This window comes from Dendrobates tinctorius, unplaced genomic scaffold (assembly GCF_039654945.1).
Source record: "Dendrobates tinctorius isolate UK_male_01 unplaced genomic scaffold, ASM3965494v1 ptg000216l, whole genome shotgun sequence".
NCBI classification, from domain to species: Eukaryota; Metazoa; Chordata; class Amphibia; order Anura; family Dendrobatidae; genus Dendrobates; species Dendrobates tinctorius.
Genome location: NW_027361883.1, coordinates 5,502,382 through 5,526,089, shown reverse-complemented (window position 1 = coordinate 5,526,089; position 23,708 = coordinate 5,502,382). Strand labels below are relative to the sequence as shown.

Here is a 23,708-nt window from a genome sequence, read left to right as displayed (position 1 = left end):
GACTGCACTTCAGAGAGAAGGACCCATTTTATCCTCTGGTGCTAGAATTTTAGAATCTCGCCTCCCTTGACATTTTATCCTGTTACTGGACTACATTCTTGTTCTAGACTATTGTATCCTCAGTGTGTTGGATTGATTATGGACCTTCTAATTTTGCCTGTAATAAAGGTCTTGGGACTGTTCACCCTTCCCTCGCTCTGTTGATTGTGTGGTATCGGAGAAGGACACCGTGACAATATGAAATATGCATCTGCAAAAATTGCTATGGTGAAAAAAGAAAAGTGCTTAGTGCATAGATTGGCCAATAGTGGAGAGTGGCTGCTTATCTAGTATTTTGCACCTGTGTTGCTGACATCTTGCTTTACAGGCTGGCTGCACCTTGTAGTGCATTTGTTTCAAGATCTGAGCAGGTAAGTGGTGCTGCCTTTTTGTGTGCTGTATAAAAATGAATTTTTGGAGACTTTGAGTCTTCTTTAGTGGCTTTGCTATTTAGTTTAGTGTAGGGACCCGTAAGCGTGAGGACCTTTGGCGCAGGCTCACATATTTTGGCCGAAATATCAACTAATACCTCACTAATTTTGTATTTTTTGCACCATTTTTTTAGGGTGCAGCCAAGCCCAGACACGTTTGGTCTCTCATGAGGGGTGTTCCCATAGCTTTGCACTGAGAGTGTGCTTGCCAGCCCACCTAATCGAAAAGTAAGGGCGTGACTAATAGGCTGTGAACCAGACACTGTTTGGTACTTTTGCGTGAACAACGCTCTATGCGGGCCTTTATTGTGCAATTGTATACTGGGCAGTCAACCCCTCCAGGAATGGGTAGGTGGAGATTGGCTGCTTATCTAGTATTTTGCACCTGTGTTGCTGACATCTTGCTTTATGGGCTGGCTGCACCCTGTAGTGCTTTTGTTTCAAGATCTGGGCAGGTAAGTGTTGCTGCCTTTTTGTCCTCAAACTCAATGTGAACAAATCTGAACTCATCATCTTTCCTCCATCTCAAAGATCTTCCTTATCTGATCTATTAGTGGTGAGCGAACGTGCTCGCCACTACTCGTTACTCGCCCGAGTATCACGGTACTCTGTGTACTCGGCGAGCACCGAGCATTTCTGGGATTACTCAGCGGGAACTCGGGTCTCCACCCAGCATTTTTGGTGGACTTTAGAGACCGAATCACGCTGCAGGGATTGTCTGCCGGGCAATGAAATGCAGCTGCCATCTTTGTTGTGGTCGTGCAGTGATTGGCTGGCCACACAGCATCATCAGGGGTATAAGAGACCAGACGCCGCCCTGCTTGCCGCATTCAGCTCCGGATTGAGATAGTGTAGGGAGAGCTGCTGCCAAGATAGGGTCAGAATTGGGGATTTATTAGTTTGTGTGGGGTCTACCATCGTAAACTACTCAAATGCAGCTAAACTAACAGTCATTCTAAGGACTAATTCCGGAGTATATAGGTTCCAGTGTTAGGCAGGCAGGGTAGTGTACGTCGCTCTATACACATCAGTGAAAGGCCTGCAGGCACTGTATGTGTGTATAAAGAGCATTGCATACATCAAGAGGGGTACATTCCCTTCCTGTGTTTTCGTGCTGCTGCTACCTGTAGGATATATTTGCCGTATATTCCGATCCCCAGGTGTAATTGGCTTTGAAAATTTTTTTGGCCAGGCTGAATAGAGCTTTTTTTATTGCAAAGCAATCCCGAGCCCTTTTTTTTTTTCTCTATTTGCTTTTTGACAGCGCACAATACAGCCGGATCCTTTTCCTAGCACAGCGTGAAAATCCAGCCATTTTAAAGGGGTCCCAAACATCCAATTAAGAGTGCACAGAGAAATTTTTAATTTTTATGTGGTTTGGTTGAGTAGATTTTTTTTTAGTGTCTTACACAATTTCTTGGCACTATTTTGCTGAACCTCCCAAAAAATACATACAGGCCACAAATTTTACAGTGTGGCATATCTGTGACACGCTGTTAGGGCTGGCGGAACGCACCAAATAAAATAAAGATGGTAGTAAGGTGCGTTTGCAGCCCGGGGTCCACCGTGCAGAGATAGAAGGTAATATTATTGATAGAACTAAGCACTTTTACTGCTCTATGAGATATATTCAAGATGTATTCAAGAGCAGTTATAGCTCAATAGCACTTTATTAGTATTTTTTGTGATTTATGAGCATATTTTTACCAATATTCCTTTTTGTGATTCCACTTTAAGATAAACTTCAAAAATATAAGTTGGATAAATATGTCACTCAAGTAGTCATCCGTGGACTTTCAATAGCTTCTGTTTTTCCAGTAACTTTTTCCTGCAACTTTTTTAACTATGTACTAATAAATGTATTAATTTTAATTGAATCTTTTTTGTCACTTCAAATTATTTTTTTGCTTTTCCTTATTTATGGGGTACATACACAAAAAAAATATGGTTAGATTTCAAGTGAAGTAAGTGCAGCCCGTGATATATGGGCATTGGTAGTTTAAGGACTTTTGTATAGACACAACATGACAATGTGGGATACGGCGGGCTGTGTCACACTCAGCAACACATATTATAATTTTTTTCAATGCGCGTTAGGTCTGCAGACAGGTTCATGTCACCACCATAAAATGACAACGTGAGATACAGCAGGCTATTTCACATTTAGCAACAGAAAATATATATATATTTTTTTTTTTAATGTGCCTTATGTCAGCAGTTTCATTTCACCACAGCACTAAATGACAAGGTGGGATACAGCAGCCTGCTTCACATTTAGCTAGTGAAAAAATATTTATTAGAATGTCATACACATGCATGGAGCCCAAAGAAGCAGAGCACAACACACTTGTAGGACATCAGTTTTATCCATTATAAATTTATTTTAAGAATCTATAACGCTGCCCTTCACCTCGCTAAACAGACCTACTTCACCACCCTGATCTCCTTACTATCAAACTACCCAAAAAACTCTTCGACACCTTTCACTTCCTCCTCAGTCTGAAAGCACTGGCCCCTATTACAGACATTTGTTCTGATGATCGGGCCTCCCACTTTACAGAGAAAATAGAAAATATCCATCAGGAAATCATCTCCTATCCGCCAAGTGCAGTGATTCCCATCCCTCCCAACCCTCCCAGCATCTCCCCTGGCTCACTCTCCACATTTGACCCCGTCACTGAAGAAGTAGTCTCCAGGCTCCAATCTTCTTGTCCTTCTACATGTACTACCGACTCCATTCCCTCACATCTCCTCCAGTCTGTCTCTCCAGTCATCACTACTCACTTATCTAAAATCTTCAATCTCTCCCTCTCCTCTGGTATCTTTCCCTCCTTTCAAACACTCTATCATCACACCATTATTAAAAAAAACATATCTGAACCCATCCTGCACAAATAACAACAGACCAGTCTCCAACCTCCCCTTCATCTGTAAACTCTTCGAGTGCCTGGTCTACTCCCGCCTTACCCATTACCTCTCCACTCACTCTCTCCTAGATCCATCACAGTCCGGCTTCTGCCCCTATATTCAACATAAACTGCACTCATCAAATTGACCAAGTACCTTTTTACAGCAAAACGTAACGGTGACCACTCTCTGCTCACTTTTCTCGACCTCTCTGCAGCTTTCGACACTGTGGACCACCATTTCCTACTCTTTATGATCCAATCAATAGTCATAAAGGACCCTGCGCTCTCCTGGTTCTCATCCTATCATTCTGACTGCTTTGTCAAGGTATTGTTCACTGGCTCCACTTTTACTTCTCTTCCTCTCACTATTGGGGTCCCTCAGGGTTCAGTCCTTGGCCCCCTTCTCTTCTCTCTCTACGCGGCCCTAATTGGACAGACCATCAGCAGATTTGGCTTTCAGGGCCATCTTTATGCTGATGACACACAACTATACACGTCATCCCCCGACCTTACCCCCTCTGTACTACAGAACGCCAGTGACTGTCTGTCCGCAGTCTCCAATATCATGTGTGCTCTCTATCTGAAACTCAACCTCTCTAAAACTGAACTTCTTCTGCTCCCGCCATCTACTAACCTCCCTAAATCTGACATTTCCCTCTCCGTGGGTGGCACCATAATAACACCCCGGCAGCAGGCGTGCTGTCTCGGTGTTATGTTTGACACCAATCTTTCCTTCACATCCCATATACAATCTCTTGCCCGATCTTGCTGCTTACACCTAAGGAACATCTCTTGAATTTGCCCTTTTCTCACCATGGAAACAGCAAAAACTCTCACTGTTGCACTGTTCCACTCCCGCCTGGATTACTGTAATGCTCTATTAATTGGCTTCCCCTCTTTCGACTTTCCTCTACCCAGTCCATCCTTAATGCAGCAGCCGGGGTCATGTATCTGGCTAATCACTATTTGGATGTGTCCGCTCTGTGACAGTCATTGCACTGGTTCTCCATACATAATAGGATGTAATTTACTTGTTCTCACCCGCCAAGCTCTCCACAATGCGGTACCCCCTTACATCTCCTCCCTCATTTCTGTTTATCCTCTTACCTACTTGTTGCGCTCCTCAAGCGACTTTCAACTAACATCCACACTAATCCATACCTCCCACTCCTGTCTCCAAGACTTCTCCTGAGTTGCACCAATCCTCTGGAATGCTCTACCTCAAGATAGTAGAACTAGCCACAGCTTTTACAGATTTAGGCGCTCCCAAAAAACACATCTCTTTAGTGAAGACTATCACGTTCCTTTTTATATATAGCCTATTATCTACTTCTCTGATCATAATCCTCCATCAAATTCCATCGCTCCCAAAAGCACTACAAATAATGGCTGGTAACTAACTCTTATTTACCCTCCATTCCCTCAAGATGGCTTGACTATGACTGTAAATAAGCCCCTGTACTTTGTATCTCCCTCCACCTCATTGTAGATTGTAAGCTCTGAAGAGCAGGGTCGTTTTATTTTGCTTTAATTATTGTATTATCTTTAACGTTGTTACTTATGACTGTTGTGTGTGATCTGTTGAAACTTAAAGTGCTGTAGAATATGTGGCACTCTATAAATAAAGAATATTATTATTACTACATAAAGCACCAACTACATCTGAGCACCCAGATACTCAAGTGATAACCGAGTAATTTTCCAATGTATTTTTGGGGTCCTGTGCACCTTGTAGATCAAGAATAACTGAGATGAATTGTTCTTTATGCATTCAGGGAAAAATTAATTGATTCTTCCCAGGCTTCCCTATCTGTTCTTCCTACATTCACTTCCCATTTCTCTTCAATCGACTCTTTTATGTTGCAAATGGCTTTAGACAATATGTTATAGAAGTTATCCCATTTGTAAATTTAGACTTGACGATTTCTCAGGCTATAGGTCGAAATCGATGAGACTTACAGTGGGGAAAATAAGTATTTGATACCCTGCCAATTTTGCAAGTTTTCCCACCTACAGAGAATGGAGAATCTGTAATTGTTATCGTAGGTACATGTCAACTTTGAGAGACAGAATCTAAAAATAAAATCCAGAAAATCACATTGTATGATTTTTACATAATGAACTTGCATTTTATTGCATGAAATACGTATTGGATACAATATAAAAACAGAACTTAGTATTTGGTCCAGAAACCTTTGCAATTACAGAGGTCAGACATTTCCTGTAGTTCTTGACCAGGTTTGCACACACTGCAGCAGGGATTTTGGTTGAATCCTCCATACAGATCTCCAGATATTTCAGGTTTTGGGGCTATCGCTGTGCGACATCGAGTTTTAGCTCCCTCAAAAGCCTTTCTATTGGGTTCAGGTCTGGAGACTGTCTGTGCCACTCCAGGACCATAAAATGCTACTTAAGGAGTCACTTCTTAGTTGCTCTGGCTGTGTGTTTCTAGTCATTGAAATGCTGGAAGTCCCAATCACCACCCATCTTTAACGCTGTTACTGAGGGAAGGAGGTTGTTGGCTAAAATTTAATGATACATGACCCCTTCCATCCTCCCTTCAATACTGTTCAGTCATTCTGTTCCCTTTGTAAAAAAGCACCCCCAAAGTACGATCTTTCACCACCATGCTTCATGGTTGGGACGTTGTTCTAGGGGCTTTACTCATCTTTCTCCTTCCTCCAAACACGGCGAGTGGAGTTCACACAAAAAAGTTCTCCTTCTCTACTTCTCCCATGCCTCCTCTGGATCATGCAGATGGTCATAGGTGAACTTCAACAGGCCTGGACATGTGCTGGCGTGAGCAGGGGAACCTTGCCTGCCCTGCAGGATTTTAAGCCATGAAGGCGTAGTGTGTTACTGACTGTAATACTTGAAACTCTCATGTAGTTCTGGGCTGATTCCTGAACTTTCTCAGAATCATCCTTACCCTATGAGGTGAAATCTTGCATAGAGCCCCAGATCAAGAAAGAATGACAGTCATCTTGTGTTTCTTCCATTTTTTAATAATTTTGCCAACAGTTGTTGCTTTCTCACCAAACTGCTTGCCTGTTGTCCTGTAGCTCACCCCAGCCTTGTGCAGGTCTACAATTTGGTCCCTGGTGTCTTTAGACAGCTCTTTGTTCTTGGCCATGGTGGAGAAATTGGAGTGTCATTGTTTCTTTTATACGGGTAACGAGTAGTGTTGAGCGATACCATCCGATACCCTAAAATATCGGATCGGATGGGACTTCCGGTATCGGAATAAGAAAAACCCTTTTCTCTCCTTGTACAGCCTCTCGGGGGGGGGGGTGTACGGACCTTCCGGAGGTCTGTACCGACTACCCGGGGGTCTGTGCGGACTGCCGGTGGTCTGTACCGACTGCCCGGGTGTCTGTGCGGACTGCCGGTGGTCTGTACTGACTGCCCGGGTGTCTGTGCGGACTGCCGGGGGGCTGTGCCGGCCTGCGGGTGCTCTGTACCGACTGCCCGGGTGTCTGTGCGGACTGCCGGGGGGCTGTGCCGGCCTGCGGGTGGTCCGTACCGACTGCCCGGGTGTCTGTGCAGGCTGCGGGGGGCTGTGCCGGCCTGCCGGTGGTCCGTACCGACTGCCCGGGTGTCTGTGCGGACTGCCGGGGGGCTGTGCCGGCCTGCGGGTGCTCTGTACCGACTGCCCGGGTGTCTGTGCGGACTGCCGGGGGGCTGTGCCGGCCTGCGGGTGGTCTGTACCGACTGTCCGGGGGTCTGTGCAGGATCGTCCGATGGGACTACAAGTCCCATCAGGCGATGCCTGCTACCTTGACGGTGATTGACACATTAGCCAATGATGGGACAGTAGTAGTCCCATCATCCGGCTAATGTGTTGAATATACAAAAAAAAAAAAAAAAATACATACTACATACATACTACATGCTACATACATACTACATACATACTACATGCTACATACATACTACATACATGCGAACATACATGCAACATATATATTACATGCATGCAAAATACATACATACTGCATATATACCACATATACCGGGGGTCTGTGCCGACTGCCCAGGGGTCTGTACCGGCCTGCCGGGGGTCTGTGCCGGCCTGCCGGTGGTCTGTACCGACTGTCCGGGGGTCTGTGCAGGCTGCGGGGGTCTGTACCGGCCTGCCGGGGGGCTGTGCCGGCCTGCCGGTGGTCTGTACCGACTGTCCGGGGGTCTGGGCGGACTGCCGGGGGTCTGTACCGGCCTGCCGGGGGGCTGTGCCGGCCTGCCGGGGGTCTGTGCGGACTGCCCGGGGGTCTGTACCGGCCTGCCGGGGGTCTGTGCCGGCCTGCCGGTGGTCTGTACCGACTGCCCGGGTGTCTGTGCAGGCTGCGGGGGGCTGTGCCGGCCTGCTGGTGGTCTGTACCAACTGCCCGGGGGTCTGTGCGGACTGCGGGGGTCTGAGCAGACTGCGGGGGTCTGTGCAGGATCGTCCGATGGGACTACAAGTCCCATCGGGCGATGCCTGCTACCTTGACGGTGATTGACACATTAGCCAATGATGGGACATTAGTAGTCCCATCATCCAGCTAATGTGTTGAATGTACAAAAAAAAAAAAAATACATACTACATACATACTACATACATACTACATACATACTACATACATGCGAACATACATGCAACATATATACTACATGCATGCAACATACATACTACATATATACCACATATATACTACATGCAAAATGCATACTACACAGTGGCGTATCCATGGGGGGGAGCCGGGGCAGTTGCCCCGGGCGCAGGCAGCAGGGGGGCGCAGTCGAGCTGCCCGGCCGCCTAATGCAGCGGTCCGCAGTATGCCAGTATCTCCCTCCCTCCCCTCCCCACGGCGGCTGCGTTCTGCTGCTACCAGTCCTGGGAGCCGACGCAGAGGAGGCCGCGCCGACTCCAAGGCAGCAATTGTACTTGGCGTCTATAGACGCCAGTACAATTGAAGCTCTGACCGCCGGGTCAGAGCGACGTCAGCAGCGTGATCAGGTCATGTGATCACGCTGCTGACGTCACTCCCGGCGCCCAGAGCGAACGCTGGTGGTAAGTGTGCTCCTCTGTGGAGCTGAAGAACCACCGAAGATGGGGATGGGGGTTAATGAGCGGAGATGGGGGTTAATGAGTGGAGAGGGGGGTTAATGTGGGGGTGGGGGTTAATGAGTAGAGATGGGGGTTAATGAGTGGAGAGGAGGGTTAATGAGTGGAGATGGGGGTTAATGAGTGGAGATGGGGATTAATGTGCGGAGGTTAATGAGTGGAGATGGGATTAATGTGGGGATGGGGGTTAATGAGTGGGGGGGTTAATGAGTGGAGATGGGGGTTAATGTGTGGGGGTTAATGAGTGGAGATGGGGGTTAATGAGTGGAGATGGGATTAATGTGGGGATGGGGGTTAATGAGTGGGGGGGTTAATGAGTGGAGATGGGGGTTAATGTGTGGGGGTTAATGAGTGGAGATGGGGGTTAATGAGTGGAGATGGGATTAATGTGGGGATGGGGGTTAATGTGTGGAGATGGGGGTTAATGTGTGGAGATGGGGGTTAATGAGTGGAGATGGGATTAATGTGGGGGGTTAATGTGGGGATTGGGGTTAATGAGTGGAGATGGGGGTTAATGAGTGGAGATGGGGGTTAATGAGTGGAGATGGGGGATTAATGAGTGGAGATGGGGGTTATTGTGTGGAGGGGTTAATGAGTGGGGATGGGGGTTAATGTGTGGGGGGGATTTGGAGTGGGGGTACATAATGTGTGGGGGGATTTGGAGTGGGGGTACATAATGTGTGGGGGGATTTGGAGTGGGGGTACATAATGTGTGGGGGGATTTGGAGTGGGGGTACATAATGTGTGGGGGGATTTGGAGTGGGGGTACATAATGTGTGGGGGGATTTGGAGTGGGGGTACATAATGTGTGGGGGGATTTGGAGTGGGGGTACATAATGTGTGGGGGGATTTGGGAGTAGGGACGAGGGGTTATTGAGTGGGGATGGGGGTACTTAATGTGTGTGGGGGATTGGGGATGGGGGGATTTGGAGTGGGGATGGTATTTAATGTATGTGGGGAGATTTGAGGACACAAAATGAAGAGTATGTATGAGGGCATGTATGAGGAAACAGTATGGGGGATGGGTGCAGACAGTAAGGGGTGCGAACGGGTGAATGCATGTGGACACAGTATGGGGAGTCGGGGATATGTGTGAGCAGACAGTATAGAGAGTGAGGGGGTAAATATATGAGGAGACAGTATGAGGAGGGAGGGGAATAGTGTGAGGAGACAGTATATTGCAGATATTTGTATTTAGGGGCATTATAATGACACTTCTATCTTTAAGGGCGTCGTGTGGAGATTTGCTGCAGAAGACCGTTAAAGATGGAAGTCTGCAGAGGCCGCTGTGGATGAGAAAACTCATCATGGGGTCTGGACAAGAAGAAGAAAAGGAGAACGACTGCAGAGACGACGTCATCTATAAGGTACCTGGATGTAAATATTATTTGTGATATTGACTAATTCTCATGTTTTTTATTTATGTCAGGAGCATTACAGGGGTTGTCCAGGTCTGTGCTGAGTCTGCAGACATTCTATGTGACTGCAGACTTCTGAATTCTCACAGTGCTCACTGAACGCTGTCAGGATTCTCTCATGCCGGTAATTTATATACATACGGTCACATGCTGACTAGACGTGTGTGGCCTCACTCAATGAAAGTGAACAGAGCGAGGCCGGGCACGTCTAGTTGGAATGTGGCCAGAAGTATATAAATCACATACTTGTGTTGACATGACTGTATATCGGCAAGGGAGAATCCTAAATGTGTGCAGTGCATTCGTTGTGAGAATTCAGAAGCTGCAATGTCAGGATTCAGCTCTGCAGGTTCCAGTGTCATCACATGGACACTTCACTCATGTGCGATTTTCATAGTTATGGTCCTGTGACAACGAGCTTCTCTTCCTGCTTCTCTCAGTTTTTTACTGAACATTGAGACCATTAGGGAGAGCAGCTCGTGGGTACATGGCTAAGTGTGCAAGTCGCATATGTACTTGGGGGGGGGGGGGGGGCGCCGAACCAAATTCTTGCCCCGGGTGCCAGAAAGCCTAGATACGCCTCTGATACTACATATATACTACATGCATGCAACATACATACAACATATATACCACATATATACTACATGCATGCAACATACATACAACATATATACCACATATATACTACATGCATGCAACATACATATATACTACATATATACTACATGCATGCAACATACATACAACATATATACCACATACATACTACATGCATGCAACATACATATATACTACATGTATACTACATGCATGCAACATACATATATACTACATATATACTACATGCATGCAACATACATACTACTCAATCACCGTCATGGTAGCAGGCATCGCCCGATGGGACTTGTAGTCCCATCGGACGATCCTGCACAGACCCCCGCAGCCTGCTCAGACCCCCGGACAGTCGGTATAGACCACCGGCAGGCCAGCACATCCCCCCGGCAGGCCGGTACAGACCCACGGCAGTCCGCTCAGACCCCCGGACAGTCGGTACAGACCACCGGCAGGCCGGTACAGCCCCCCGGCAGGCCGGTACAGACCCCCGCAGCCTGCACAGACCCCCGGACAGTCGGTACAGACCACCGGCAGGCCGGTACAGACCCCCGGGCAGTCGGCACAGACCCCCGGACAGTCGGTACACACCACCGGCAGGCCGGCACAGCCCCCCGGCAGGCCGGTACAGACCCCCGGCAGTCCACACAGACCCCCGGGCAGTCGGCACAGACCACCGGGCAGTCGGCACAGACCACCGGCAGGCCGGCACAGCCCCCCGGAGGGCCCGTACAGACCCCCGGGCAGTCGGCACAGCCCCCTGGCAGGCCGGCACAGCCCCCCGGCAGGCCGGTACAGCCCCCCGGCAGGCCGGTACAGACCCACGGCAGTCCGCACAGACCCACGGGCAGTCGGCACAAATCCCCGGGCAGTTGGCACAGACCACAAGCAGGCCGGTACAGACCCCCGCAGCCTGCACAGACCCCTGGACAGTCGGTACAGACCACCGGCAGGCCGGCACAGCCCCCCGGCAGGCCGGTACAGACCCCCGGGCAGTCGGCACAGACCCCCGGACAGTCGGCACAGCCCCCGGTATATGTGGTATATATGTAGTATGTATGTAGTATATATGTGGTATATATGTAGTATGTATGTAGTATATATGTGGTATATATGTAGTATGCATGTTGCATGCATGTGGTATATATGCAGTATGTAGGTATGTTGCATGCATGTAGTATATATGTTGCATGTATGTAGCATGCATGTATGTAGCATGTAGTATGTATGTAGTATGTATGTAGCATGTAGTATGTATGTAGTATGTATGTAGCATGTAGTATGTATTTTTTTTTTTTTTTACATTCAACACATAGGCCGGATGATGGGACTACTACTGTCCCATCATTGGCTAATGTGTCAATCACCGTCATGGTAGCAGGCATCGCCCGATGGGACTTGTAGTCCCATCGGACGATGCCTGCACAGACCCCCGCAACCTGCACAGACCCCCGGACAGTCGGCACAGCCCCCCGGCAGGCCGGTACAGACCACCAGCAGGCCGGTACAGACCCCCGGCAGGCCGCTCAGGCACACGGACAGTCGGCACAGACCCCCGGACAGTCGGCACAGCCCCCCAGCAGGCCGGTACAGACCCACGGCAGTCCGCACAGACCCCCGGGCAGTCGGCACAGACCCCCGGTATATATGTAGCATACATGTTGCATGCATGTGGTATATATGCAGTATGTATGTATGTTGCATGTATGTAGTATGTATGTAGCATGCATGTAGCATGTATGTAGTATGTATGTAGCATGTATGTAGTATGTATGTAGCATGTATGTAGCATGTAGTATGTATGTAGCATGTAGCATGTATGTAGTATGTATGTAGCATGTATGTAGTATGTATGTAGTATGTATGTAGCATGTATGTAGTATGTATGTAGCATGTATGTAGCATGTATGTAGTATATATGTAGTATGTATGTAGCATGTATGTAGTATGTATGTAGCATGTATGTAGCATGTAGTATGTATGTAGTATATATGTAGTATGTATGTAGCATGTATGTAGTATGTATGTAGCATGTATGTAGCATGTAGTATGTATGTAGCATGTAGCATGTATGTAGTATGTATGTAGCATGTAGTATGTATGTAGTATGTATGTAGCATGTATGTAGTATGTATGTAGCATGTATGTAGCATGTATGTAGTATGTATGTAGTATGTATGTAGCATGTATGTAGTATGTATGTAGCATGTATGTAGCATGTAGTATGTATGTAGCATGTAGTATGTATGTAGTATATATGTTGCATGTATGTAGCATGTATGTAGTATGTATGTAGTATGTATGTAGCATGTATGTAGTATGTATGTAGCATGTATGTAGCATGTAGTATGTATGTAGCATGTAGTATGTATGTAGTATATATGTTGCATGTATGTAGCATGTATGTAGTATGTATGTAGCATGTAGTATGTATGTAGTATGTATGCAGCATGTATGTAGTATGTATTTTTTTTTTTTTTTGTACATTCAACACATTAGCCGGATGATGGGACTACTACTGTTCCATCATTGGCTAATGTGTCAATCACCGTCATGGTAGCAGGCATCGCCCGATGGGACTTGTAGTCCCATCGGACGATGCCTGCACAGACCCCCGCAACCTGCACAGACCCCCGGACAGTCGGCACAGCCCCCCGGCAGGCCGGTACAGACCACCAGCAGGCCGGTACAGACCCCCGGCAGGCCGCTCAGGCACACGGACAGTCGGCACAGACCCCCGGACAGTCGGCACAGCCCCCCAGCAGGCCGGTACAGACCCACGGCAGTCCGCACAGACCCCCGGGCAGTCGGCACAGACCCCCGGTATATATGTAGCATACATGTTGCATGCATGTGGTATATATGCAGTATGTATGTATGTTGCATGTATGTAGTATGTATGTAGCATGTATGTAGCATGTAGTATGTATGTAGTATGTATGTAGCATGTATGTAGCATGTATGTAGCATGTAGTATGTATGTAGCATGTAGTATGTATGTAGTATATATGTTGCATGTATGTAGCATGTATGTAGTATGTATGTAGCATGTATGCAGCATGTATGTAGCATGTATGTAGCATGTAGTATGTATGTAGCATGTAGTATGTATGTAGTATATATGTTGCATGTATGTAGTATGTATTTTTTTTTTTTTTTGTACATTCAACACATTAGCCGGATGATGGGACTACTACTGTTCCATCATTGGCTAATGTGTCAATCACCGTCATGGTAGCAGGCATCGCCCGATGGGACTTGTAGTCCCATCGGACGATCCTGCACAGACCCCCGGACAGTCGGTACAGCCCCCCGGGCAGTCGGTACAGCCCCCCGGCAGGCCGGTACAGACCCACGGCAGTCCGCACAGACCCCCGGGCAGTCGGCACAGACCCCCGGGCTGTCGGCACAGACCACCGGCAGGCCGGCACAGCCCCTCGGAAGGCCGGTACAGACCCCCGGGCAGTCGGCACAGACCACCGGGAGGCCGGCACGGACCACCGGGAGGCCGGTACGGACCCCCGGAAGTCCGCACAGACCCCCGGGCAGTCGGCACAGACCACTGGCAGGCCGGTACAGAACCCCGGGCAGTCGGCATAGACCCCCCCTCCGGAAGGCCCGAACTGATGGCGCATCATGATGCGCACAGACTGCGCATCATGATGACGTCATTTCGGCAGCCAATCAGAGCCACAGCAGTGGCTCTTTGCATTATGGGAACTTCCAATTCCGATATCCGATATTGAAAAAATATCTGTACTCGGTATCGGAATTCGGATACAGCGAATATCGGCCGATACCCGATATTTGCAGTATTGGAATGCTCAACACTAGTAACGAGTTTAAACAGGTGAAATTAATACAAGTAATGAGAGCAGAATAGGAGGCTTCTTGCTGGTCGGTCGGTGATCAGCTACTTATTTCATGCAATAAAATGCAAATTAATTATGTAAAAACCATACAATGGGATTTACTGGATTTTATGTTTAGATTCTGTTTCTCACAATTGAAGTGTACCTACGCTAAAAATTACACACCTCTCCATTCTTTATAGGTGGGAAAACTTGCAAAATCGTCAGTGTATCAAATACTTATTTTCCCCACTGTGCACAACTACGATAAACCTTAAAAACTGAGACTCCTGTGTCTAAAACTCCTGCTCTAATTTGAGTCTTAAGGCCCCGATACACACAACGATATTGTCAACGATATCGTTGCAACGTCACCAGTTTGGTGACGTTGCAGCGATGTCGAAATGACATCGTTGTGTGTGACATGTAGCAACGATCAACGATCAGTTGGCTGATCATTAATCGTTGCTTAATGCTCTGGGCCATAAATCTGCCGTTGATCTCCCACTGGGTAGCACATGTCACTGCGTGTGACAGCGAGAGACCAACGATCAGCGACGCTGGAAGCTGATATCCAGGGTAAACAGCGGGTATCTAAGAGCCGCGCGGCTCTTAGTTACCACCGTTTACCTTGGATACCAGCTTGCTCGCTGGTCCTGATCGCTGTAGGGGCTGTCTATGTGACAGCTCACCGGCGATCAGCTAACTATGTCCCAACGATCCCATCCACGTCGGATCGGTGGTGGGATCGCTGGGCCCTTAGCAGCACACTGAAGTTGAAGAAACTGATAAAACCTGTTATTAGAGAACGTAAACTCCTCTTTGAGTCTTTGAAAACTCTTCAAAGCTTCTCCAGACACCAAACTTAGACTTTTAGTTCCAACTCTTCCAAACCTTCCAGATGATGAAGCTTTGTTCGTCTGATGGCGGATTATTATCACTACTGTTTTTTGCTTAAGCAATGAAAAAAATGGCAATTTGCTGTGGAATAATATAATCCGTAAAATGATGAGGACATTTTTTTTTTTTCTTCTCTCAACCATATCACTTTCTTCCTCTTTTAGGAGCAAGAGAAAAAAATTGCTGACATTACTTCAAAAAGAGGAACATATAGAAAGAGAGAATATATAAAAGCCTCGAATATCCAGCACAAGACATCAGGCCGGATGAGAGAAACTTGGATATCCCTAAAGGTAATGCAGATATCTACACTCTAATATTTCTTGATTTTTGGACTGGATGATAAAACAAACACAAATTCAGACGGAAGAAAAAGACAGAATCACCTTTAGGCCGGGGGCACACTTGCGAGAAACTCACAGGAGTCTCGCATCTCAATACCCGGCACTCGGGATCGGAATGTGCGGCTCCAAAGAAATACATGCAGCCGCACACTCCAGTCCCCGGTATTAAGGTGCGAGACTCGTGCGAGTTTCTCACAAGTGTGACCGCGGCCTTATATGTAGAAGCATTTCAGTAGTTGGGAATATTGGTGCAGCCTTAAAATTGGTCTTAAATTCAAGAGATAATAACTCTGCACAGATGTAGGTGGGTTAGAAATTACGTTCACTATTTGAGTAGCAATTAGGGAACTTTATCCACATTTCTTGTATAGGTTTTTTTTTCACTATCTGTTTGGTTTTATGCTACCTCTCCTGAGTGACTAAGTGGCAATGGTTTTTTTTTTTTGTGGATGGTAACATGCCAGCGTAAGGAGACTTATAGGCCATACAATGCTCCTTTAGGAATGAAAATATGCAAATAATCTCTAAAAAGAGGAAGTACTCAAACTCTTGCACCACCTATTGGGGGTAAAGTCCAATAAGTCAATATTGACCCTTTAGCGAGCCTCAGCTTTGCATTTTTAAATTCCCGGAAAAGCAGTGCATGGCCTGTAAGTCTCCTTTCACTGGCTTGGTATGCTTCATAAGAAGAAAAGTTACTTTTTAAACCCACAGTCAAAGTCTAATCTAGCCCAATCAGACTGTCACAGTCCAATTCTTGGATCTGTGTCAGATTCTGGATTCCCTCATTTAAACCTTTTTTTTCCCTTTCTGGCCTTTGGGGTTTAATATGGGTTTTTGCCCCCGGTGGCCACAGGGTTATTACATGTCTGTTTTGGTTTCCCTGCTGATGTGACCACTCCCTTTGCTATATAAGGTCACATGGTGTATCAGCAGGTGTTGGTGATAACAGGTCCTTTTTGGATTCCAACCACGGTGAAGTTAGCAGCTGGCTCTGAGGTGTTTAGCCACTGCTGAAACTTGAATGGTGCTGAACTCTGCTTGCCCGGTGTCTGCGGCAGAGAAAGATGGTGAAGGTAGCAGCTGGCTCAGAGGTGTCGAGCCACTGCTGAAAGCTGATCTGGTGCTGCACTCTGCGCCCAGTGACTGCAGCAGAGAAAGATAAGTGTTTTGTTGTTTTCCCCATTTGGTGTATTTTTCCTTGGTGTTTATTAGTGCAGCGGTGGGACCAGTGTCTGCACTATCCAGTTCCCTAGTAAGGGATAGGTGCAGGGATAGTAAGAGATCCAGGTATCCTGGACGGCGACAGGTGAAGAGCCTGTATAGGGAACGTTAGGAGTGTTCAGGGACACTGCCTCAGGGGAGTGCAGGAGATCTCCACGTCCCCATTCCCTATTGCAGGGCCCACCGTTGTAACTGTTTCCCCGGTGTTCCCCTTTTGTCTTGTTGTTTTAGTTACCGACCAGCGGGTCATGTCACACAGGACAGGCACACGTGACAGTTTATGACCAACCATACATTTTCTCTGGTGAGCCATGGGCCAAGTACAGACCTGTGATCAATTGCTTCTGGTCCTCACTGAGTAGAGTGAGGAGCTGCATGGTGTGTTGGAGCAGCAGCAGCAGTTATCAGGGTCTGGGGCCTCTCCTCTTGCTCAACCAGAACCCCAATTTGCGGCTTTGGTGAATATGCCCCCTGGAGTCCCTGCTGGTGAGCAGGACTTGCTCATACACGTGGATGCACCCAGGCAGGTGGGAGGAGTTGGTGTCCCCATGGTGGTGCCTGATGTTCCCCGAGGTGAGGGGGTACATCCCTGTAGTGAGCAGACTGGTGATTTGGTCCGTGGGGCTCACACCGAAACTTCTATACCATCTAAGAAGCTGCCCCCTCCTGTTCGTGTGGAGGAAGACAACCAGGGAGTGTATATTTCCACCATATCCCCGTCGCCTTCTCCTCCAGTAGTGGCAGCAGGGGTACTGCCAGGGAGTAGGGGCAAGTCGCCACCCTCACCACAAGCTACCACTCAGAGTCGGTGTCCTCGTAGGAGGAGGGGGCAGAGAGGAGTGGTTACCTCTGAGCCTTGTGGGGGTGTGAGTGTTATGTTGTTGGTTCTATTAGGAGTTCATCATCTAGTGGCAAGAGAGTGAATGACAATAAACCTGCAGGTCTGGACCTTGGTGTGTACATGTTTGTATGGGTGTCTGCCATTATCGCGCCAGCGAGTTATCAACTGGAGTTACCCTTTGTTATACCCAGGCCTATCTCATTCCCCAGGTCAACACTCTAGAGATTTGTGGTACCTCTGGAGTATACGTTGTCACTTCCAGCTGCCCTCTCTTTCCATGAACCGCAGTGTCAGATGATTGCTGTGTTGAACTATGGTGGAACATGGCGTCCTCACTGTTGGTGCTTCGGTGAAGTGTGGTGTTGATGGTCCGGAGGCCCCTCATTGAGGGTGTGGTACTGTCACATTCCAATTCTTGCATCTGTGTCAGATTCTAGATTCTCTCATTTAAATCTTTTTTTTCCCTTTCAGGCCTTTGGGGCTTAATATGGGTTTTTGCCCCGGTGGCCATAGGGGTTATTACATGCCTATTTTGGTTTCCCTGCTGATGTGACCACTCCCTTTGCTATATAAGGTCACATGGTGTATCAGCAGGTGTTGGTGATAACTGGTCCTTTTTGGATTCCAACCACGGTGAAGTTAGCAGCTGGCTCTAAGGTGTTTAGCCACTGCTGAAACTTGAATGGTGCTGAACTTTGCCTGCTCGATGTCTGCGGTAGAGAAAGATGATGAAGGTAGCAGCTGGCTCTGAGTAATCCGGTGATGAACTCTGCTGCCTGGTGACTACAGCAGAAAAAGATAGTGAAAGTAGCAGCTGGCTCTGAGGTGTCGAGCCGCTGCTGAAAGCTGATCTGGTGCTGCACTCTGCTGCTTGGTGACTGCAGCAGAGAAAGATAAGTGTTTTGTTGTTTTCCCCGTTTGGTGTATTTTTCCTTTGTGTACATTAGTGCAGCGGTGGGACCAGTGTCCGCACTATTCAGTTCCCTAGTAAGGGATAGGTGCAGGGATAGTGAGGGATCCAGGTATCCTGGTTGGCGACAGGTGAAGAGCCTGTATAGGGAATGTTAGGAGTGTTCAGGGACACTGCCTCAGGGGGGTGCAGAAGGTTTCCACGTCCCCGTTCCCTAAGGCAGGGCCCACCGTTGTAACTGTTTCCCCGGTGTTCCCTTTTTGTCTTGTTGTTTCAGTTACCGACCTGCGGGTCGTGTCACACAGGACAGGTACACGTGACACAGACCTGCTGCTTTGCACTGCCGAGAGGCAAGCACCCCAAAAGGTGTGTCTGCAAATGCCGTGTGTGGTTTGGCTTTTTAAGCTAAGTCATATAGCAAAGCTCATTAAAGGGTTGATATTGAATTTTAGGATTACTAAATCCAATAGATGGCATTGGAGATCAAGATCTTTTCCTCTCTGCAGAGGATATTGGCATATATAACCTCTCCAAAAGCCACCACTACCATTCTCTTCTATTCTAGCACTTTCTTCAGCATTATTAGCTTATGCAGTGGTCTAATTTTTTAAGAAAATGTTAAGATGTCAAACCATATGCAAATTGCCTTTCTGAAGACAGGTCTTTAGAACTCCCAAAATAAGATTACATCATCCCAAGACTTTCGGAAATCCTGTGTATGTTCTGTTGAGGTCTAATCCTCGTGGGTGGCATCTCTCTATTGAAGGCGTATCTTCAAGTCCTGCTCTTCATCAACTCTTACAACATAGCTACAGATATTAGCTAAACTCGTGTCTCCTACTGATTAGTGCTTCTCATTTTGTAGGAGACTTCAATTTAGCTAATATCCTTAGTCATGTGTGCCATGGACAGGCTACAGGTCTACCTGCCTGAAGTCACCAGCCTCCTAAGCATATATGAGGCTGTCAAGTCAATGCAATAGTACTTAGACCTGAACACAAGGATGTGTGAATACGACGACGTAAGGGTTGGACATTGACTCTTAACCTCTTAGTGACAGAGCCAATTTGGTACTTAATGACCAGGCTAATTTTTACCATTCTGACCACTGTCATTTTATGAGGCTACAGCTCTGGAACGCTTCAATGGATCCCACTGATTCTGAGACTGTTTTTAGTGACATATTGTACTTTACGTTAGTGGTAAAATTTATTCTATATAACTTTATTTATGAAAAAAAATTGGAAATTTGGCAAAAGTTTTGAAAATTTAGCAATTTTCAAACTTTTAATTTTATGCCCTTAAATCATAGAGATATGTCACACAAAATAGTTAATAAATACATTTGCCACATGTCTACCCTATATCAGCACAATTTTGGAAACATAAGTACTTTTTGTTAGGAAATTAGAAGGGTTAAAAGTTGACCAGCGATTTCTCATTTTTACCACAAAATTTGCAAATCCATTTTTTTTTAGGGACCACATCACATTTGAAGTGACTTTGAGGGGCCAGAATGACAGAAAATACCCACAAATAACACCATTCTAAAAAATGCACCCCTCAAGGTACTCAAAATCACATTCAAGAAGTTTATTAGCCCTTCAGGTGCTTCACAGGAATTTTTGGAATGTGGAAGGAAAAAAATAAACATTTACTTGTCTTTCACAAAAAATTTCCTTTAGACGTAATTTTTTTTTACATTCTCAAGGGTAACAGCAGAAAATAGATCATACGTTTTGTTGTGCAATTTCTTCTGAGCATGCAGATACCCCTTATGTAGGGGAAATCTACAATTTGGGTGCACAGTAGGGCCCGGAAGGGAAGGAGCGCCATTTCACTTTTTGAATGGAAAATATGCTGGAATAATCAGCGGACACCATGTCATGTTTGAAGAGCCCCTGATATGCCTAAACAGTGGAAACCCCCCACAAGTGACAGCATTTGGGAAACTACACCCCTTTGGGACCTTATCTAGATGTGTATTGAGCACCTTGAACACCCAGGGGCTTCACAGAAGTTTATAACGTTAAGCCGTGAAAATTACAAAAAAAATCGAATTTTTCCCACAAAAATCTTTTTTAGCTACAAGTTTTGTATTTCCACAAGGACAAAAGGAGAAAATGGACCCCAAAGTTTGCTGTGCAATTTTCCTGAGTTCACCAATACCCCATATGTGGTCAAAAACTACTTTTGAGGCACAGTGCAAAACTCAGAAGGTAAGACGCGCCATATTACAGGGCAGATTTTGTTGCACTTGTTTGAGGGTGTCATGTTACAATGACAGAGCCCCTGAGGAGCCAGAAGAGCAGAACCCCCCAATAAGTGACCCCATTTTACCTATTAAACCTATCAATGAATTCATCTAGGGGTGCAGTGATTATATTGACAGGTGTGTTTCCAGACTTTGGAAATTATAACCCTTTGGGAATTTACCTACAGATGTCGTCACAATTTTGACTCCATGAATGTTTTCCTGAAACACACAGCAATGGATGTTGCTGAGTGATAATTTCAAACTGCCATTGTAATGACCAGTACATTGTAGTGACCATTATGCTGTAGTGATCAATACGCTGTAGTGACCAGTAAGTTGTAGTGACCAGTACATTATGCCCAGTCTGTGTTTCTGGAGACACGTACCTGTAAATTAGGCGGGCTCTCATCACTTCAGAAATGCCAAACATGTGGGTGCTAATTGTTGTTTAGGCACACCGAGGCTCAGAAAGGAAGGGGGGCATTTGGATATGGGAATGGAGAACTTGCTGAATTTCTTTTGGCCGGTAAGGAGTCATTTCACTTTTCCAGAGCCTTTGTGCTCCCAGTAACATGGAAGCCTCCTATATTTCTATTAACAGATGATGGACCTGAGTGAGGACTTGCTTTTTTTTGTGAATTGAGTTGAAGCTTTTATTGGGAACATTTTACATAACGTTTGGGATCATATTTATCTGGCACTCTACACTGAGCACTTACTTTGGGGTTTCCATCTAAATCTCTGAGTGACGTGATTGAGATGAAACCCCCGAGGAATCCATTCACAATAATGAGGCAGCAGAGTTCTTCTGGACTTCATCTGGCCTTTGTTCAGCGGTGTCCTTCTTTTCAGAAGTGCACAAAACTTCTGCCAGGGGTTCTATCTGAATCACATATTTCACAGATTTATATGGAAATCCCAGTGTAAGTGCTCAGCGCAGCGTGCAGGACAAGTGTGCGCTGAGCCTTACTGCAATCTTTGGGAAGCAGAATGAAAAAATCAACAGCATGTGAAGAATTGGTTTTATTTGTTTTTTATGCCATTCCTCCTGCGGTATAAGTGATTAGGCGACTTTATTCTTCGGGTCAGTGAGATTATAGCAATGCCAGATTTATATCAGTTTTTTATGTTTGGCTGTTATCACACACTAACAGATGCTTTTTATTGCAAAAACTAGTTTTTGCGTCACCATATTTTGAGAGCTATAATTTTTTTCATATTTCGGCTGACAGAGTCATGTGAAGGCATGTTCTTTGTGGGACGAGCTGCCATTTCTATTGGTTCCATTTTCGTGCACATGATATTTTTTGATCGCTTTCTGTTCCGATTTTTGGGAGACAGAATGAACAAAGACCAGCAATTCAGGAATTGCTTTTTTTTTTATACCGTTCCACGTTTGGTAAAATTGATAAAGCAGTTTTATTCTTCGGGTCAGTACGATTACCGCAATACATCATTTATATCTTTTTTATGTTTTGGCGCTTTTACACAATACAAACTACCATATATACTCGCGTATAAGCCGAGATTTTCAGCCCATTTTTGGGGCTGAAAGCCCCCTCTCGGCTTATACGTGAGTCATATACAGGGGGTTGGAGGGGGAGCAGGGATGTCAGAGATCATACTTACCCCCCTGGCATGTCTCTGCAGCCCCCTGCTTCTCCCACGCCTTCCTTCAGTGGTCATGTGGTACTGCTCATTAAAGTCATGAATATGGGCGTATTCATGACTTTAAAGATCGGTACCACATGACCGTTGAAGGAAGGAAGAGCTGCCGGAGACGCAGGGGCTGCAGAGACCGCGCCTGAAGGGGGTAAGTATATGCAATATTCACCTGTCCCCGGTCCATCGCTGCATCCGCTCTGTCCTCCGTGTCCTCTGTCATTGATGTTCAGGCAGCAGAGGGCGCGATGACATAGCTAGTGCACGCCACGCCCTCTGCTGTCTGAACGTCACTGAAAGAGGACCCGGAAGACAGAGCGGACGCAGCGATGGACCAGGGACAGGTGAATATCGCATATACTTACCCCCTTCTGGTGCGGTCTCTGCAGCCCCTGCATCTCCGTCAGCTCTTCCTTCCTTCAACGGTCACGTGGTACCGATCTTTAAAGTCATGAATACGCGCATATTCATGACTTTAATGAGCGGTACCACATGACCACTGAAGGAAGGCGTGGGAGAAGCAGGGGGCTGCAGAGACATGCCAGGGGGGGTAAGTATGATCTCTGACCTCCCTGCTCCCCCTCCAACCCCCTGTATGTGACTCGCATATAAGCCGAGGGGGGTCTTTCAGCCCCAAAAATGGGCTGAAAATCTCGGCTTATACGAGAGTATATATGGTAGTTTGTATTGTGTAAAAGCGCCAAAACATAAAAAAGATATAAATGATGTATTGCGGTAATCGTACTGACCCGAAGAATAAAACTGCTTTATCAATTTTACCACACGTGGAATGGTATAAAAAAAAGCAATTCTTGAATTGCTGGTCTTTGTTCATTCTGTCTTATGGAGCATCTTATGGGGGCATAATCTATGGAGCATTTTATGGGGGTATAATCTATGGAGCATCTTATGGGGCATAATCTATGGAGAATCTTATGGAGCATCTTATGGGGCATAATCTATGGAGCATCTTATGGGGGCATAATCTATGGAGCATCTTATGAGGGCTTAATCTATGGAGCATCTCATGGGGGTATAATCTATGGAGCATCTCATGGGGGCATAACCTAAGGAGCATCTTATGGAGCATCTTATGGGCGCATAATCTATGGACTATCTTCTGGGGCCTAATCTATGGAGCATTCTATGGGGCCATAACCTGTATGAAGCAGCATATGGGGCATATTATTCTATGGAGCATCT

At 46.4% G+C, this 23,708-nt stretch overlaps 1 protein-coding gene across 2 annotated transcripts in view; it reads left to right on the top strand.

The window, feature by feature from the left end:
• Positions 1 to 15,510: 15,510 nt before the first annotated feature.
• The window catches only part of SIGLEC1 (sialic acid binding Ig like lectin 1), a 147,406-nt gene continuing 139,208 nt past the window's right edge, over positions 15,511 to 23,708 (top strand). For both annotated transcript variants that reach the window (XM_073555089.1, XM_073555088.1), the window contains exon 1: positions 15,511 to 15,560. The gene's annotated coding sequence lies outside the window, so the exon portion shown is untranslated. The remainder of the gene's footprint in view (positions 15,561 to 23,708) is intronic.